Source organism: Pelobates fuscus, chromosome 2 (assembly GCF_036172605.1).
Source record: "Pelobates fuscus isolate aPelFus1 chromosome 2, aPelFus1.pri, whole genome shotgun sequence".
Lineage (NCBI taxonomy): Eukaryota > Metazoa > Chordata > Amphibia > Anura > Pelobatidae > Pelobates > Pelobates fuscus.
This window is the reverse complement of record NC_086318.1, coordinates 386,773,463-386,791,230: the sequence shown is the minus strand read 5'-3', so window position 1 is coordinate 386,791,230 and position 17,768 is coordinate 386,773,463.

Sequence of the window (17,768 nt, the reverse complement as noted above, 5' to 3'; positions counted from 1 at the left end):
TATCACTTTCATAACTCGTATTGTTGTTGCATCAGAATTTATACACTTTTACAGCCTAGATCAGTAGTCACTGAGCTTTACTCGCTGTATAGTCTCCACTTACTCCTGTTGTTCTTACAATTTTTCTTTTCTACATGTATTATAGATTTATTTATTTATTAAAAGTTACTTTCTTAAGGGATCAAATGCTTATTTCACTCATTGACATGAAAATCAATTTATAACTTTTTTGACATGCGTTTATCTGGATTTTTTTTTTTGTTATTCTGTCTCACTGTTAAAATACACTTACCATTAAAATTATAGACTGATCATTTCTTTGTCAGTGGGCAAACATTTTAAATCAGCAGGGGATCAAATATTTTTTTCCATCACTGGAGCCTTCCTGAAATGTAATGAAACACTGCTTTTTGGTCAATATTAGTAAATGATTTTTCTTGATAAATGCAGTGGGCAAACTACTGACTATTGTGATCACCAGCACAATGCACTTTGAATCAAACAAGGCAATTGCCTATTTTAAGCAAACAGCATTTTAAAACATTTTTTAAATTCATTGATTTATTTTTTCCAGTTGAGTTTTTTTGGCCTTAAGTTTGCAAATATCTTCCCAGTTCTTAACGTTTCCCTATTTGTTAAATAAATTATTGAGATTTAACCATAGGCATGTGCAAAGGGCATCTGAGGTCTGACTGTGGTGACAAGGGTGCTCTTGCCCCCCCAGGTTATTAGCATGAAAGGGCTGTCAAGGAGATTTTGAGCTGTACTCTCAAACCATTCTTCTCACAATTAAAACAGTGGGTGGTGTGTTGGGATGTCTGTCTGCACACTTTTGCTGGAGCAAGGCTGCAAGCAGGAATTGAGCATCACCTTTGCTGAGCACAGTACTGTGTGGGTTTGTACATGGGCTGGTGGCCTGTGCTATCAATATTCTCCCAGCCTGGACTTACCGACCAGGATATTTCCTGGTGGACTGAGGTATTGGAGTCTGACCTGACCTGCCGGACTACAATGAGTATATATATGATGTCCCTGGAGGTTCTTGCCACCGATCACAAGTTAGATAGGACCATAATTATGATATTCATAACACTAGCCGGTTGTTGTTGGTGACAAGGAAGCCTGTAGGAAAACAGTGTCGGCGTTTCTTATTCATGCACAGATTCCTGTGATTGTTTGTTCATACTGTGCAGACTGTACTGATGTAGGTTGAAGGGATATACAATGGCACACCATGCAACGCCAGCAGCCTTCATCTTTAAAATTTATAAATATTGCAAGCTCATCATCAGGATGATCCATTAAACTGAGATTTTTGAGTTCCATGTGGAAAAGAAAAGTCACGCATTTGTACCTGTCCCTCTGCTCCCAAGGTTTCCAACTTTCCTTTGGCAAAGGTTGCCAAGTATGTCCAGTCATAACCTATTGAGGGCCAATTTGCCGTTACGGCATCCTATTTAGTTTTCTGTGGGTGCTTTTTTTTTTTTTTGTCAATCTTTGTTTTATTGCGGCATATGATATGGGGTACAGAAGAGAAAAGGATAATGTACGGTTTGTTCACAAAATGGGGTTAGAACAACATTTGCATCTGGTAAATACATTTCCTTGTTCACTAAAGCCGCTTTTTTATTTTTATTTGTTGTTTGTTATGTCGATTATAGAAACATATATATTGCATTTTAAAGGTAAAGAAGCAACAGTTATGTGAGTCCTGTAATATAGGCTAAACATCGCTAACGGTATGGTTGCTTAAGTGGTTGTTAAGATTGGCTAGCAAATTATTAGTTAAACGTTTACATGGCAATAGTAGATGAGTTGAAACAAGCCTAGCTCCGGTCTAAACATACATTCCAATTTAGGTACAAGCTTAAATCATGCTAATGAGGAAACATGTAGAGTTGAGCAGGTAGATGGTCGCTTGTAATACATCAGATATGGGTGTAAGATACGCTATGGTGGGCGGTAGCCGCATGTCAATATCTGCATTGCTATACTTATATTTAGGCTAGGGGACATGTGAAGGGTTAAATGGTTGCACATCATGCTAGCACTCAGATATGAGTAGCTTAGACACAAAGCTTAACATAAAATCATAAAATCAGTATCAACAGTTAGATTTTGCTGCGCTCGTTTAAAAATGTCCACCCCATGTCAGCCGGGCAAGGATCCGTTTTGGCGTGCTGGTTGGCCCGTCTGAGCGTTGTGCCACCTGTGACAATGGGACGAGAGGTTTGAGGATTCTGGCTGTAGCTTTAGTCCCAATGGGCATCCGAGTGGGGAGGCGATGGCTGCGTCTTGGGGCAATTGCAGTCTCGGCTGGTGTCAGGCTTGGATGAAGGGAGAGTCCCAATTTGGATACCTTAGGCTGTTGGGCCTTTGTTTACTGCTCCCCTGTGGGAGGCTGAGCAATGTGGCAGGGTAGTTGCAGGCCTTGCTGCCTCGATTCATCTCTGGGCCGAGACCTCTGGTGTTGAGGGTGTTGGTGCTGCTTTTCCCTGGCTTGCCGGGTCCTGCTCAGGCAGGGGTTAGTATCTCTTTGCGTGGTATCAGATAGGGATCCAGGTTGCACGCCATGCGGTCTCCGCCATCTTGAAAGCGGATTCCCGCCGGTTCCGCGGCGCTTCTACAGAGCACAGGGTGGGGGCCGGGATCACCCCCGCCGGCCCAGAGGGGGGGGGGAACAGGGCCGGACCCGCCCAGCCTCTCGGTGCTGCCGTTCCGCCGGCGGGCGGGATAGCCGGGCAGCGGCCGTCCGCCCAACTCACCGCCCGGGCGGTCTCCATCTTGCGGGACGGGGATCACCCCACCGAGGGACTAAAACCTCACGGCAAGCCTCTCCTCGGGACCGGGGTTGTTGGTTTGCGCCGGGGCACCGCTGTCGGTTGTTGGGTAAGCTTTTCGCCGGTTATTTGGGGCTAAAACGGAGCTGCCTTTCGGGAGCTGCTCCTCTGTGCGTCCGCTCAGCATGGCGGTCCGGCCCCGCCCCCCTCTGTGGGTGCTTTTGTATGAGTTTGTTCCTGGGAAGGAGGGAATTCGCACTTGTCTCACTACACAATGCTGAGGTTGGAAAACCGTATACATAAATTGAAAGAACAAATGGATCCAGGCACTCAAGGTACAAAAGTTAGATGGCTTATTTGGAGAATCAGAACATAGATAGCAATGTTTGACCTCCTAATAGGTCTTTATCATGCTAACACCATAATAAATACAATCCATATATATATCTATATATCATATATATATCATTAACCACAAATACAAGTGAAATTGCTAACATGTGCCTAGATCATATTGTACTGTGGGTCTATTGCTCATGTACTATTGACTCTTTTAAAACTTTTTTTTTTTAAAAATTGAATGAATTTTTCATATGTAAATTATACAAATATAAATTGCACATAAAATAATGATTATAAGTATAGGGGGATAACAAAATTAAATTACACATCCAAAATACATATGCTTCTTCTTTGAAAGATAAATAGAGTGTTTCATGCTTATAAATATGGTGTATGTATATTAGACAATAATGCTTAAAGTTGCTTCTTCCTAATTAAGTACAAGAAAATTGAACAAAGTAAAAGAAAATTAAAGTTTAAAAAATGATATTGAAGAAGAAAAGAAAATATGTTTAGTTGAGCGGAAGTCATTATAAACAATATGGTTGACGTCTATTTACCACATTTCCCATTCGTGTCTGAGAATATTTGTTTATCTGATGGTTGTCTGAATGTCAATTTGCATCTATTGTTTTCAAAAAAATAAATTAATTTAGAACTTCGACAGATTGGATATTAGTCGTTTTCCACTATCTGGGGATTGCCGACATTTTTTTTTTTTTTTTTAATAGGCAAAGTTCTAGAGTCAATACTACAATGGAATATGTAATGTTTTTGATTATTTTATAGATTGACTTCCAATATTCTTTGATTTTGGGGCATGTCCAAAAACATATGACCTAAAGAACCCACACCGAACTCACATTGTCTCCAACATGACTATCTCTATATATACTTGGTCATCATTAGAGGGAAAAAAAAAAGTGAAGTTTAAAAAAAAAATTTTTTTTTTTTGAATTTGACAATTTTTATTGAGACATGCAAATACATCATAAATTCGAGTGTACCTTCAGTGCATTCTTCATGACTGAACAAAGGAAGCTGTGTCCTGGTTACATTTACATTCGATGTTTCAGTATTACTTGTTGTCGTCAGGTACATAAATAATGCATAGTACATGCCCAAACATTTTGTGGGAAAATTAGAGTTGAAGGGGGGGTACAGAAAGGAGATGGAAAGAGGGGGTAATGGGGGGCCTATCAGGGGGATGGTGAAGGGGTGACCCTAGGTTGTCCTGCTGGTTCGGCAGGTTGCCCTGCGTATGTAGGGGAGGATGGCTAGCGAGTATCTTCCGTCGCCGAGTGATTGTTCGTTCTCTTGATAGGACCAGATCTCTTTAGCGCCACACCACGGATGCTGTTCTTTCCTTCCATCAGCTGTTACGTGTAGTGTTATCTGTGTGGTTGATGTATGTGTCCCATATATGTCTTGCCTTCGCAATGGTAGGTCTTAGGCCAAATTGGTGTTGGTGCATAGCTTCATATGTCCCATTGAGTGCAATTTGGTTTACTAGATGTGTATGTGACGGTATTTCCCTAGATTTCCAATGTCTTGCTATTAGGATATGTACTGAAGTGAGCATATGGTATATCAAAGCCCGGTGAGTTTTGGACATTATCTTAGGAAGCATGTACAGCAGGCACAGTGCAGGATTTTTTGCTACCTGGTGGCCAAGCACGTCCGACATGATTCTGAGGGCTTGTGTCCAGAGAGGAGCCAACGTGGAACATGTCCACCATATGTGGATCATCGTGCCCACTTCTCTCTCACAACGCCAACACATGTTCGTGGAGGCGGGCCATATTTTGTGTATTTTTTCCAGTACTAAGTACCAACGGTATAATATTTTACGTTGTATTTCTAAGTGTTGGGCGCACAAAGTGATTCCTTTATGTGCTGTGTAAGCTCTTTTCCACTGCTCTGTGCTTAACTCGGTGCCTAAATCTATGTGCCAAGCTTTTTTGTAGTGCTCAAGTGTTATTGGCTGGCTGTGAAGGAGTAAGTGGTAGCATGTGGAGAGAGGTTTTATGATAGGCTTATTAGATAGGCATATATTTTCAAACCTTGAGGTTGGTGCGCTCAACACTGTGTCGGGATTAGTGGGTGGGTTGTTTGTTAGTAGAGATTTGACTTGGAGGTAAGGGAATAGGAATTTTGTGGGTAGATCAAATTGTTTCTGTAGGCATGGGAAGGTTTTGAGGTATTCCCCTTGGTATAAGTGGAGAATATGGGTGATGCCTTTTTCGGTCCACAACTTATAGTTAAAAGTGGGGATTATCAAGCTTATAGATTGCAGGGGAGAGGCCATTCGTATTTTTGGATGGTTAACTAGCGTTTTCCTCACCCTGTCCCAGGTGTCTACAAGCAACCGAGTAGTTGGGAGGCCTGGAAATGGTTTTGGTCTCCGGGTATTGTCAATCCTAAAGATCGGGCCGATGTGGTTCATTTTGAGCCAGAAGGCCTCTATTCCTGTCCATTGTGGGATATAATGTGAGTCGTGTGCTGCTAGCATAGTGCTCAATAGTGCTGCTTTATGGTATGTATACTAGACATGTGCAATTCGTTTCGGTCAGAATATGAATTCGGACGAATTTCGGGCAATTCGGACATTCGGGTACTTCCGAATGTCCGAATTGCTGAAGTGCCGAATTGCCGAAGTGCCGAATCACTGAGGTCCCGAAGTTCCAAAATTACCGAATTTCCGAAGTGTCGAAGTGCCGAAGTGCAGAAGTGCCGAAGTGCCGAAGTGCAGAAGTGCTGAAGTGCTGAAGTGCCGAAGTTGCCGAAGTTCCGAAGTGTCAAAGTGCCGAAGTGCCGAAGTTCCGAAGCACAGTATTGCCTAAGTACTAATATACTTACCCAGTGAAAGAAGAAACATGTTAAATTGTATACAATTTTAAATAAAAAGTATACTAACAGCCAGGATTCAGCTGTAAGCATTTGCAACACTTACAACAATCAAGTAACATACATTCATATAAAATGTAAGTTACTTGGCCAGTCAATGTAATGATAGGAATGAATAAGTAGATAACTCCCTAATTCCCACGGCATTAGGGAGCTATCTACTAAAAGGCTGAAAGACCTAAATTGGTCTTTCAGCCAAATTTACTAATACTAAGTAAAGATTACTTAGTATTAGTAAATTATGCCCCTACTCGCTATACCGCGAGTAGGGGCATGTCTATTAAACACTTAATCAACCAATCAGAGAGTTATGAGTCAAATTACACAGCGTGGGAAAATTCCAAAGAACATTCCCACGCTGTGTAAAATGACACAGAGCAGTCTCTTCATTTACCTGTCAGAGCACTCTGATTGGATGGCTTAAACCCACCAATCAGAGTGCTCTGAGCCTAATTGCGAGGCGGGGCAATGCTTTATAAGCCTTCTCCCGCCCTGCAGAGCTCACTCTGTGCGGAGCCCTCCATGGGTGAAGAAGGATTTTTTTTTTGCGCTCGTTTTTTTTTTTTTTTAATTGCGTCGGTTATTATGTTTTTTTATTTGCCCTTTTTTTTTTTAATTTATTTTTTAAATACCGAAAATTTTCCCCATGCACATGCCTAATGTATACAGGTTGGGGACACCCAGACCACCCTCCGCAACCGGCCGGTGTAAGATTTTGGCAGCTATACAGCTTTTTTTGTGCTGCCACGTGAATTTCATAAAAAATGAGGTGACCGATTTGAGGTAGGTGTTTGGTAGGGGTATTTGTAGCATCCTAAAGAGGTATAGCAGTTTTGGTAGCAATGACATTTTGATTGCTGCTATGTGCCCCAACCATGAGAGGAAGTTTCCCTCCCATGATTTCAGGGTGGTGTCGAAGTCCTTCAGGAGTCCTACATAGTTTGCATGGAAGAGTCCTGCAGGTTTTTTTGTGAGTTTGATTCCCAGGTATGTTAAGTGGTCTGACCTCCAATCTAGAGGAAATGCCTCTTTTAGCCTGCTTCTTGCTTCCTTTGCCACTCCTATCGTTAGTGCCTGTGTTTTGGAAACATTCAATTTAAAGTAAGAGTGGTGGCCAAACAGATCTATTTGTCGCATTAAATTGGGCATGGTTATGAACGGTTGTGTCAAAGTGAGAAGGATGTCATCTGCAAATATGTTTAGTTTGAATTCTTTAGCGCCCAAGGGAATACCTTGGATGTTCGGGTCTGACCTAATTTTGGATGAGAGTGGCTCCAAGGCCAGCACATAGAGCAGAGGGGAGAGAGGGCATCCCTGCCTGGAGCCATTGGTAATGTGTATTTTCCGGGAGGGGAATCCTGCATATAGGACCTGTGCAGAGGGCGTGCTGTATAAGGCATCTACTGCTGCAATGAATTGCGTAGGGAAACTGAATTTGTGTAGTACTCTATTTAAAAATGTCCAGTTTAAGGGGGCGGGGCCTGACCACCGGTCGAATCAGACACGTTTTGTCTGAGCTCCTGCTTCTGAGCTTGGAAAATGGAGCTAACTGCGGGCCACAAGCTGATACTGACCTGGAAATGACCACAGCACTACTCAGGCGACAGCGATCCAGGGGACACCTAACAAGACCCCCAGCGGCACCAAAGTAACCCAAACAGGGCCTGAGGCCTACGAGCTTGAGCCTGGGCGAGACGGCCGCTTGCCCGGTTCTCCGACCGGCGCTCTGCCACCCCCCCCTCTGGACCGGGGGGGGTCATCCCGGTCCCCACGGGCGGCCACCACAACATGCCGCAGAGCCTCCGCCCAGAGGTTGGAGCGGTGGTTGGAGCCCGGAGGTTGGAGCGGTGTACCTCAAGATGGCTGACAGACACCTCTCCTGAGCGGGAAACTCCGCCGACACCAAGCAGCGCACAAGCGAGTTTAGACTCTACCTCATGGCGGAGTCCTGCAGCAGCCCCCGCGACAAGCCTTATGCCCACTTCACGCCTGCAATGAGGATAAGGGGGTGTGGAGGAGGAGGGGAGCGGGGAAAGAGCGGGTCCCCCCAGGGCGCTCTTCAGACGACAACGCTACCACACACAACGGGCCCACCTGGGCTGAAGGCCACCGAGGAAAGAATCCCGGAGCACTGGCCACACACGCTGAATATCCGAGGCCGCTGGCGGCAATTACCACCGGGATCCACAGCAGCGCCCCCACAGGGGAAGTACTCGGCCTCCCAAGTGAGTAACCGGGTTCGCGGCCATGGAGTGCAGGCCTCCACGACAGCCCGGGGCTACAGGGGAGGACCACCAAGACCCTGCCTCCTACCACCATGCCAGCTGCCACGCCTGGGACCGAGCTGAGACACGGGCTAAACCGGGACTCCTAATCTAAACAGCGCGGAAAGATGTCGGGACTACCCACATACTGGCTCTTCCAACGTACTCCCAGCCCCAGCACGGGTAGCCGCAAGAAGAACTTTGCATTAAGTATTACCTTGCCTGTGTGTTACACCTTTCAAATATACATGCTCACATACACACTGGTACTGTATGGGCGGAGAACCGGAGCAGGCGGGATGGGCTGGCTACACAAGGCACACACATTGCACAGGCACACACCAGACAGCTGCACAAAAGCATAAGAGACGCACTACCTACCAAACTGACTAGGGGGACACTAAACAAGCCAGTACGCAACAGCAGTGAACACAGGGACGGAGGGGCTGTGGTACTCTAGGCATGTCACCTCACTAAGACGTAGACAACCAGCACACACTCGAGCATGCTTAGTTTGCACAGCCTGATACATGACATACACCTGCTCAGTGGTCTGCCCGAGGACCCCCAACGGGAAAGCCACGACCAGACACACACTACTCGGGAAAAGCATAAATGAATAACGACACAAGCCGGGTGACACTACCGTTACCACTCATAACACTTATACTAACTCAGCTTGCACCACTCGCACGTAGCGTATTTACTGTATTATGTGTCCCTGAAGAAAAGCATGGCAAACAAATCATTTTATTACTGTTTGTTTTTTCATTGGTTTTCGCTGTTGTCTCATTAACTTACAAGCATATAGAATCCATCGTACCGACTTAAGCTAGAGACACAAATGTACCTTAAACTATATCGACAATAACATGTTTACCTTATCGATACTTATGTTAATTAAAAATGTATGCAAACCCAACATGCCACACAACTGCTATATCTATGACAATTGAGCCTGCTGACACTGTTGTGGCGATACAGGAACTGCTGTACCTACTTGCATACCAAAAATAAAGAATAAAAAATAAAATGTCCAGTTTAGTCTATCGAAGGCCTTCTCCGCGTCAAGGGACACGAAGAGGCCCTCCATCTGTCTGTCTGTCTCGAAGTCTTTGGGTCAGTACTTTGCTCGCTCTATTACCCTGAGAGTAGTGTGTGGCTTTCAATTTCCTCAGTGAGTAGCCAACTTTGGTAAGTGCCAAAGTTTGTATTTTATCCTGTGTTTCTGAGATTTGTTTTTTCAACTTCGGGGACGGGTTTGTTTGGTTTAGCTTATTAAGGTCATGTAGTTGTTTGTACCAGGTGACCTGTTGGGTATGGGACGTCTGTTTGAGGTAGTGGGCTCATTTTATCAGTTCCCCGCGTTTGACGGGCTTGTGAGCTAGCCAGGTGGTTTCCGCTGAGATCCCTGGTGTGGTATTTTCCGTAAAATTGTTTTTGAGCGTGTTTTCTATGTGTTTTGTGAACGTTTTGTTGTGTAACAGTGTTTTGTTCAAACGCCAAGGGCTTCTATTGTGGCTTTCAAATTTGTCTTTGAGTTCCATGGTGATAGGCGCATGGTCCGACCATGCAATTGTCGCTATGGAACATTTGAGTACCTGCGTTAAATGTTTCCCCTCAGTGAGGAATCTGTTGATTCGGGTGTAGGAGTTGTGGACCGATGAGAAGAATGTAAAGTCTTTCTCTGCGGGGTGAAGGACCCTCCATGCGTCATAGAGGTTATGTTCGTCTAGTAGTTTCTGGTATGTTTTGCATTGTCTTCTGGCTGGGGTGTTCCCCTGTTTTCTTGATCCTGTGGATGAGTCTAAGTCAGGGTCTAAGGTGTGGTTAAAATCTACACATATTATCAACATTCCTTTCTGGATAGGCGCTATTTTAGCTAGTATTCAGTGAAGGAAGTTGCGTTGTTCTGAGTTGGGTGTGTATACATTTACTATTGTGTAGGTAATATCATTGATGGTGCAAATCAGTATTATATAGCGGCCTTCCTCATCTATGACTAGGTCATGTTCTGTGAATGCTACTCGGTGGCTTATTAGCACAGAGACCCCTTTCGTTTTGGATTTTGCTGTAGCGTGATGTTGGCATGGGTATGCGAGGGGTTTAAGGTTGTCTGGTTTGGTGAAGTGTGTCTCTTGGAGACACATTATGTCAGGTTGGGACTTTTGAAGGTCTTGGAACAGGAGGTGGCGTTTAACAGGGGTGTTCAGCCCCCTGACATTGTGGCTATATATTTTCATAAAGGGAAAGCCTATATGAGACGCTAGTTATGTTGCTAGAAGTGCAATTTTCGTATATTTCCACGGTGTCCTTGTATGACCTGGAGGTTGAGTCTATTGTGATGTATATAGATAATGGTGTGGTGGAGCGTATACTTGCGGTTAAGATGTGTGATGGCTGAGGAATTTTCGTGTGGCAAGCATCCGTGGTGGGTCGAGTCCTTCCTTGAGACTTCTGTCTCGGCACTGGAGCCTGGAGTTTACGTGGGAGCATCCCCTCATAGGGTCTGAGTTGTTCTAGATAAGGGAGGGAAGGTAGGAAATGAACAAAGGCGAAAAGGAGAAACAATGCGGTCAGGACCACGGAGCCCATAGTGGGCTGAGTACCCTGGGCGGGTACTACGGAGGTTGGCAATGTTAAAAACATAACATCTTGGACGATTAGCCCTTAAACATTTCTAAACAATTCTGCAATATCACATATGCTTTCTTTAGAATATAAAAGTTACAAACAAAAATCACAGACTTGGAGAGGTGACGGATCTATAGGTCAGGTCAGATGGTGAAACACCCCAACCTGTGGTTAACTTTTGCCAGTAAGAGAATGATAGTCCTAAAGTGGCAGGGTTTTTGGCAAAGTGTGTCTGGTGTCGAAAGGAGTGTTCGGGGAGTATCTTGCATGTATGCAACTATTTAGTTGCTTCGCCCGTCTGTGTCCTCCCTCAGTAGTAAGTCGAAGGGTGAGAAAGAAAATGTTATTTGCTTTGTTGTTTTTTTTTTTATTATTATAATAATTTTTTTATTTTTTGGGTTATCATAGTTAATATACTGGCGTGTATTGTATATGTGCACGCCTGTTTTTTTTTTTTAGTTATTATAATTAATATATAGGAGTGTGTTGTATCTGCGCTTTTTTTGTGTGTGTGATTGCAGGTATGAGTGTGAAGTGTGTGGGATGTGCTGTAGGGGGTGAAGGATTATATACTGATCCCAGATAGATATGTCCACAATCAGGAAGCATCGCTTCTCAGTCCTGAATCCGTAACATGTATGAGGTATTGAAGGGTGGGTTCTTTTTTTGGCTTCTTCCACTCTTGTTCAATCCGCTGCGGCGTGGTTTGACGCTCATGTTGCTTGCGGACAGGTAATCCCCATTGCTTCAGGATCCTCAAGATCAGCGAGCTTAAGCTGGGCAGAGGTGAGTTGCTTTTCCAGGGCTTGAACGTGGTCTCCTAGATCATTGTGGGCTTCTGCATATTCGCCCATGCGGTGCTCCACGTGGGCTGTTCTTTCGCCCAGCTCCTGGATGTCTTTGCTGAGTGCAGTAACCGATGCTTGAATGTTATGCAGCAGTTTATCTGGTATTTCGTCCAGGCATGCTCTCAGAATTTCTTGTGTAACGGGGAGATTGCCTGGGTCGGGTGAGCTGTGCAGGGGGAGAGTGTCGTCTCCGCCGCCATCTTGGTCAGCCTCATGTTGGCCCTGGGCTTTGGCGCTGATCGCGCTGTGAAGAAGCCTTCTTTGTCCCCCCGTTCGGGGATTTTCTTACCCTTTTGCTGTGCCATGCTCGTGGGGCAAGTGGGGGTAGTTTGTACCTTCTTAGTTGCTGGGTTTAGTCGATTTTCGGGCTAATTTCGGAGCGGAGTGCTAGTGCTGTGCGACCATCCGCTTCAGCATTCAGACCACGCCTCAAATAAATATTTTTTTTAAAGTTAAGATTGCAATTTTCCATTGGTAAATAATCTTATATAGTGTTTTGCGTATTCTGTGGAGTAAACATTTAAGTTATATTTTTAACTGAGACAGCAAGACTATATTACTGGTAATATGATAAAACTTTGAAGAGATGTGGACCTCATAGCAATCTTAAACATCCATTATTCTGTCTTATAGGAGCTTAAAGGAGAAAATTTGACTAGAGGTTAGTAAAAACAACTGAACTATGTCATGGGTATATAGAGTAAGGCATGTTGATACAAAGTGTGATTATTCTTATCTAAATATGAATGGAGATACATGAACGGCTTACCTGGGCACCACAGACATTTATTAATTTCCTTTATGCACAGCAAGTCTTAAGGTACAGCACGGCATCTTTGACACATTGAAAGACTTAATTATTGGGCGTTATACTGAGCATCAAGGAAAATGTACTTCACAATATCCTGAGGTGCCTTGAGGTTCCAAAACACTCAATAATATTTTTGACTCTAAATTAGAACCGCATCTCATCTTTCAGAAGGATTATAGCTGTCGTGAATATGGTATATTTTTGTCTTTCTATAATTTGTACGGCAACATAATATTGCAAGTGTCTAGAAGTGTGTGCAATATCTTCATACAGCTCAGATTAGCTGGGCTATTTCTGTGATTAACCGGATGAAAATCATGCGGGTTCCACCACTAAAGTAATCTTCCAGCTGCTTGTATATGATGAAAGATGTGCTATTAAAATGTGACATCATCTGCATTTAGCCACCGCCATAAAAATATACAAACCTCTCCTTCAAATTCAATATTTGGATGGCAACCGGGCTGTCAGTAATGCTAGCAGACACCACATCAGTTTCCTCTTATAGGTAAATTATTTCATATGCCTGCTTATAAACATAAAAAGGTAATACTAGAACTTCGTTAGGGTAAGGTCCCTCAAAGACAGACCAAGCTGTGCATCCAAAAATAGAGCACTTGGTATTTTATGGGAAATTCCCTCATTAAAATTAAAAAGTAACGGAGAGCATCCAGGCGGTTGTTTTCTAGATTATAGTTTATATATATACTATATATAACCCAGCGTGAATTTTATATATATATAAGAAAAATATCAAAATCCTCTGCACTCACGCTTGTGATGTTCCAATGCCGGGCGCACTACCAGAGCTCCAATAGGTACAACATCCAAAAAGAAAGGCTGCTCTCCGGACTTAAAACGAAGCTTTTATTGAAAAAACTTAAAAATAATTACCAACGTTTCGGTCTCCGATCGGGACCTACCTCAGGGTCAGAGACAACAGGATAACCAAAGCCATTCCAAGGATAGCCTGTTGTCTCTGACCCTGAGGAAGGTCCCGATCGGGGACCGAAACGTTGGTCATTATTTTTAAGTTTTTTCAATAAAAGTTTTGTTTTAAGTCCGGAGAGCAGCCTTTCTTTTTGGATGTTATATATATATATATATATATATATATATATATATATATATATATATATATATATATATATATAAATATATATATGTATTTTCTATACAACATGGAACTTTGAGAGATTGGTTTGATGGACCCATGCCACATTTGGAGCAGGGGAGTAGCCCAGGAATTAAAATTACCATGATGATGAAATACAGTTTTAAAAATAACGCACAACGTGTGTGTGTGTGTGTGTGTGTGTGTGTGTGTGTGTGTGTGTGTGTGTGTGTGTGTCTGTGTGTGGTTAACCGTTAACCTGTACACCTTTAGTATTTCTCTTTATTTGAATATGTACATATTTTCTTAGAATTTGACATTTGCTTTAACCCCTTAAGGACCAAACTTCTGGAATAAAAGGGAATCATGACGTGTCAGACACGTCATGTGTCCTTAAGGGGTTAAATACAAATTATCCTCTAATCTAATCAATTTGAGAGCATTTTTTGAGGCAGACAGCCAATGGCTTAAGGGTAAGAATGGAAAATACTGTATATTGTCAGTCATCACATTATCAATCATCAACCCTCAAATATGCTTGAAATATGTCATTCAGAAACAAAAACAGGGTAAATGTTACTGTTAAAAATAGACGGGAGGAAATAAAGGCTTCGATGAGTATTTTTGAAAGTTAAAACAATGGATTCCTAAAACGCTCCTAGATACCAGTGTATCAAAGTAGATGCTCGATAGCCATTAAAGAGCAGATGAAGATACATCAGATATTAGATCTGTACTGGGCAAATGTAGAAATGCACTGGGGGGAGATGAAGATAGACTGGAGGGTGACTGAGGGACACAGTGGTGAAAAGAGGAGGAGAGTTTGTGGGGAAACAAGTTGGTGAGCAACAGGTGAAATGACACTAAAAGACAGTGGAGAGAGGATGGAGACACTGTGGAAGGGGAGCTAAAGAGACAAATGGTGAATGAAGAAAATTACAGAATGGAGATATTGGAGCACATATTCCTTACGAGGGGCGTTGGTAGGAAGGGGTTGAAGTAGTATTACAAGTTGTAATATTGATATAGATATAATATACTCTTATTCTCAGTTATGCATATGCAAATAATGCAAGTATATAACTATTTAAAAGAGGAAAGGTTTTGAATAGCAAACACATATAGGGTGGAAGCGGATGTAAATGTTATCGTTGGACTGAAACCCTTTGTCTTTTTACCAAACGCCCGTATTCTGCATAGTCCTTGCTGAAGAAAGAAAATCAGCAGCCAGTAAACGAGGGTTGGATTTTATTCTAGTCACAGATAGGGTACAGGAGGCTGCAGCTTGCAGCAATTTATAGACATCTATTGATTATAAATGGTTTATTTTGGTAATGCTACGAGTGAGATTGTCTGCATTGTGGTTAAAGAGACACTATACAGCTTAATGTAGTTATTCTGGTGAGTACAATCATTGCCTTCAGGCATTTTCACGCAAACACTGCTTTTTCAGAGAAAAGGCAGTGATTACATTTCCCCTAGGGACAGCTCCAAGTGCCCATTCCTCAGATGGCCACTGGAGGTGCTTCCTTGCTCAGTGCTGCACAGTAGGCAGCAAAGCCATTCAGCGTCTCCACGCTCTGCATGGAGACACTGAATTTTCCTCATAGAGATCTATTCAATGATTTAATGCATCTCTATGAAGAGGTGCTGATTGGCCAAAACAGCGTTTGACCCTGCCCCTTGCCGATTTTAGCCAATCCATTGCTTTCCCCATGGGAAAGCATTGGATTGGCTAAAAATCCGCAATTCAGCAATTCTGATGATGTCACCAAGAGGGTTAAGATGAGTTTTATTAACTTTTAAGGGGGCTAAAGGGGGCACCTAAATGGTGGGTTTTGCACACTAGGGTCAGGAATACATGTTTGTCCCTATGGTGTTTCTTTAATAACTGATCAGACAGATAATGGATATGTGTCAATTTGAGTATATTTGTGGGTGTCAGTGTGTGTGTATCAATCTGTGTATGTCGATGTGTGCCATGTAGATAAAGAAAAGGCCGTAAAGATAGAAGCATAAGCAAACAGCACTTCACAAAATAGGAGCAGTAAATCAGAAAGGGAGGCACAAATCCATGACAATGGAAGGAAGCAAATCACAAATTGGGCAGAACAAAAACACACCATACAGGAACTCTACAAGCACAATAACCACTACATCATGCTGTAGTGGTTATGGTGTCAAGAATGCCTTTGAGCCCTCCTTATAAATAGCAAAACTGTTTTGGGACAGTTTGACTTCGTACCTAGGGTTTTCCAGGCACCACTCCCTGCCTTCACTACAACTGCATAGAGCCAGCAGCTCCCTGACGCTCTGCAGCATTGAGCTATCTGACGCTCTGCGCCATGAGCTATCTGACGCTCTGCGGCATTGAGCTATCTGACACTCTGCGGCATTGAGCTATCTGACGCTCTGCGGCATTGAGCTGTCTGCTGAAGGCAGGTGCTTTCAGCTCTCCTGTCGCTCTAGTGGAAGAAGAGGCGGGGTGGAGTCTGGTTGACCACAGATAAGAAGACAAATCATTTTAAAATGGTTTGACTATATATGTATATTAGGGTGACACCATGCACCATAACTACTACAGTATGCTGTAGTAGTTATGGTGCTCGGAATGTTCTTTTAGAGAGGGGGAAGAAAAATACACAAACAAGGGAGAGGATTGACACAACTGTAAATAGGAAAATGTATAATAATAGTTGTACATAAGTGTTGTGAGATAGGTAAAATTCCAAAACAGCAGGGAGCCTCCATCACCACTACAAAAAAACAAGCTGGATATGCGCAATCTTCATGTGTTGTTTTTTTTTTTTGCAGTATATGGTAAATTGATATGATATATCCCTCAAACATTGTAGGAGCTTTAAAAAAACAAAATGACAATAACGTTTTAAAACTTTACAAATAGCAAACCAAGAAAAATGTTGGCACCTTAATTCATTGTTCTAAATATACTATAGATGTTGAGAGAAAAAAGAAAGTTATTGTGTAATATTTAATAAATTGTTCTGTAATTTTGTTTGGAAACCCCCATATGTTCCTCGCACGTGTTGACAAATGTGAAAACACCCTAAAAGGCCGTGTTTTAGACAGTGCCTTTTGTTTTTTGCAGTAGAAGCTCTAATAAATATTATCAAATTACAGCTTTATGCACATCTGCTATTGGTTTTATGTTTCTTTTAACTAATGCACATTGAAAAAACAGTACATAGATATCTTTATTTAGGTGTATGACGACAAACTATGGAAGCAAGCCTATAGCACTGCAAGACGGCTGTATTGTTTGCACATCCCAGGACACACTCGAGAACACCCAGTTTCTTATTTCTAGTAAAATAATATTAAAATATATAATAATAGTAAAATAAATATGAAGTACATAAGTAGCAATAAACTAGTAGTAATAAAAGTCAACAGACTAGTGCTAACGAAGCAAGTGCAACTGAAGCACATTATAATTTTGGCAGAACCCTGCTTACTTCAAAGTTATTGAATATATATGAAAGAAGGAGAAGAAGGACTAATGGGAAGGTGATCTAGGGGGTCATCTAAACTGTTTGACTATTTACAATGGTAGGGGGGCACCTGGGCATTCCTAAGACCATAACCACTCCAGCATTCAGTTGTAGGTATGGTGCCTGGAGTGTTTTTTTTTTCCCCCAATTGTGAATGTCAGATGAAAATAATACGTCATGTTCAATATCATTCTTCAAAATTTGTGAAAAATGTGTAGTTATACAGACACAGCAAAAGAAATACGGTACATCCACTGTTTTTTCTTCTTTTCATATGTAACAAACATAATTAAAAAGAAAAAAATCAAAAGAAAAATAATGTAACAAAGGCAGCAACGTTTGCGTCCAGTTCCCTTAGATAGTTGATGTTCAGTTTGTGTAGGCATCATCTCGCTTCGATGATGTCTGCAATAATATGTCGCATCAGACCGTATAATAAGTAGTTATGTCTGGTTACGGTTTGTTGTTTAGTAACATGTGAATAGGTAAGACAGAGTGTCCATCAATATGGTAGAGTTCTAACTTTGTATGTTGTACGCTTCAACTTTGGGAAGTG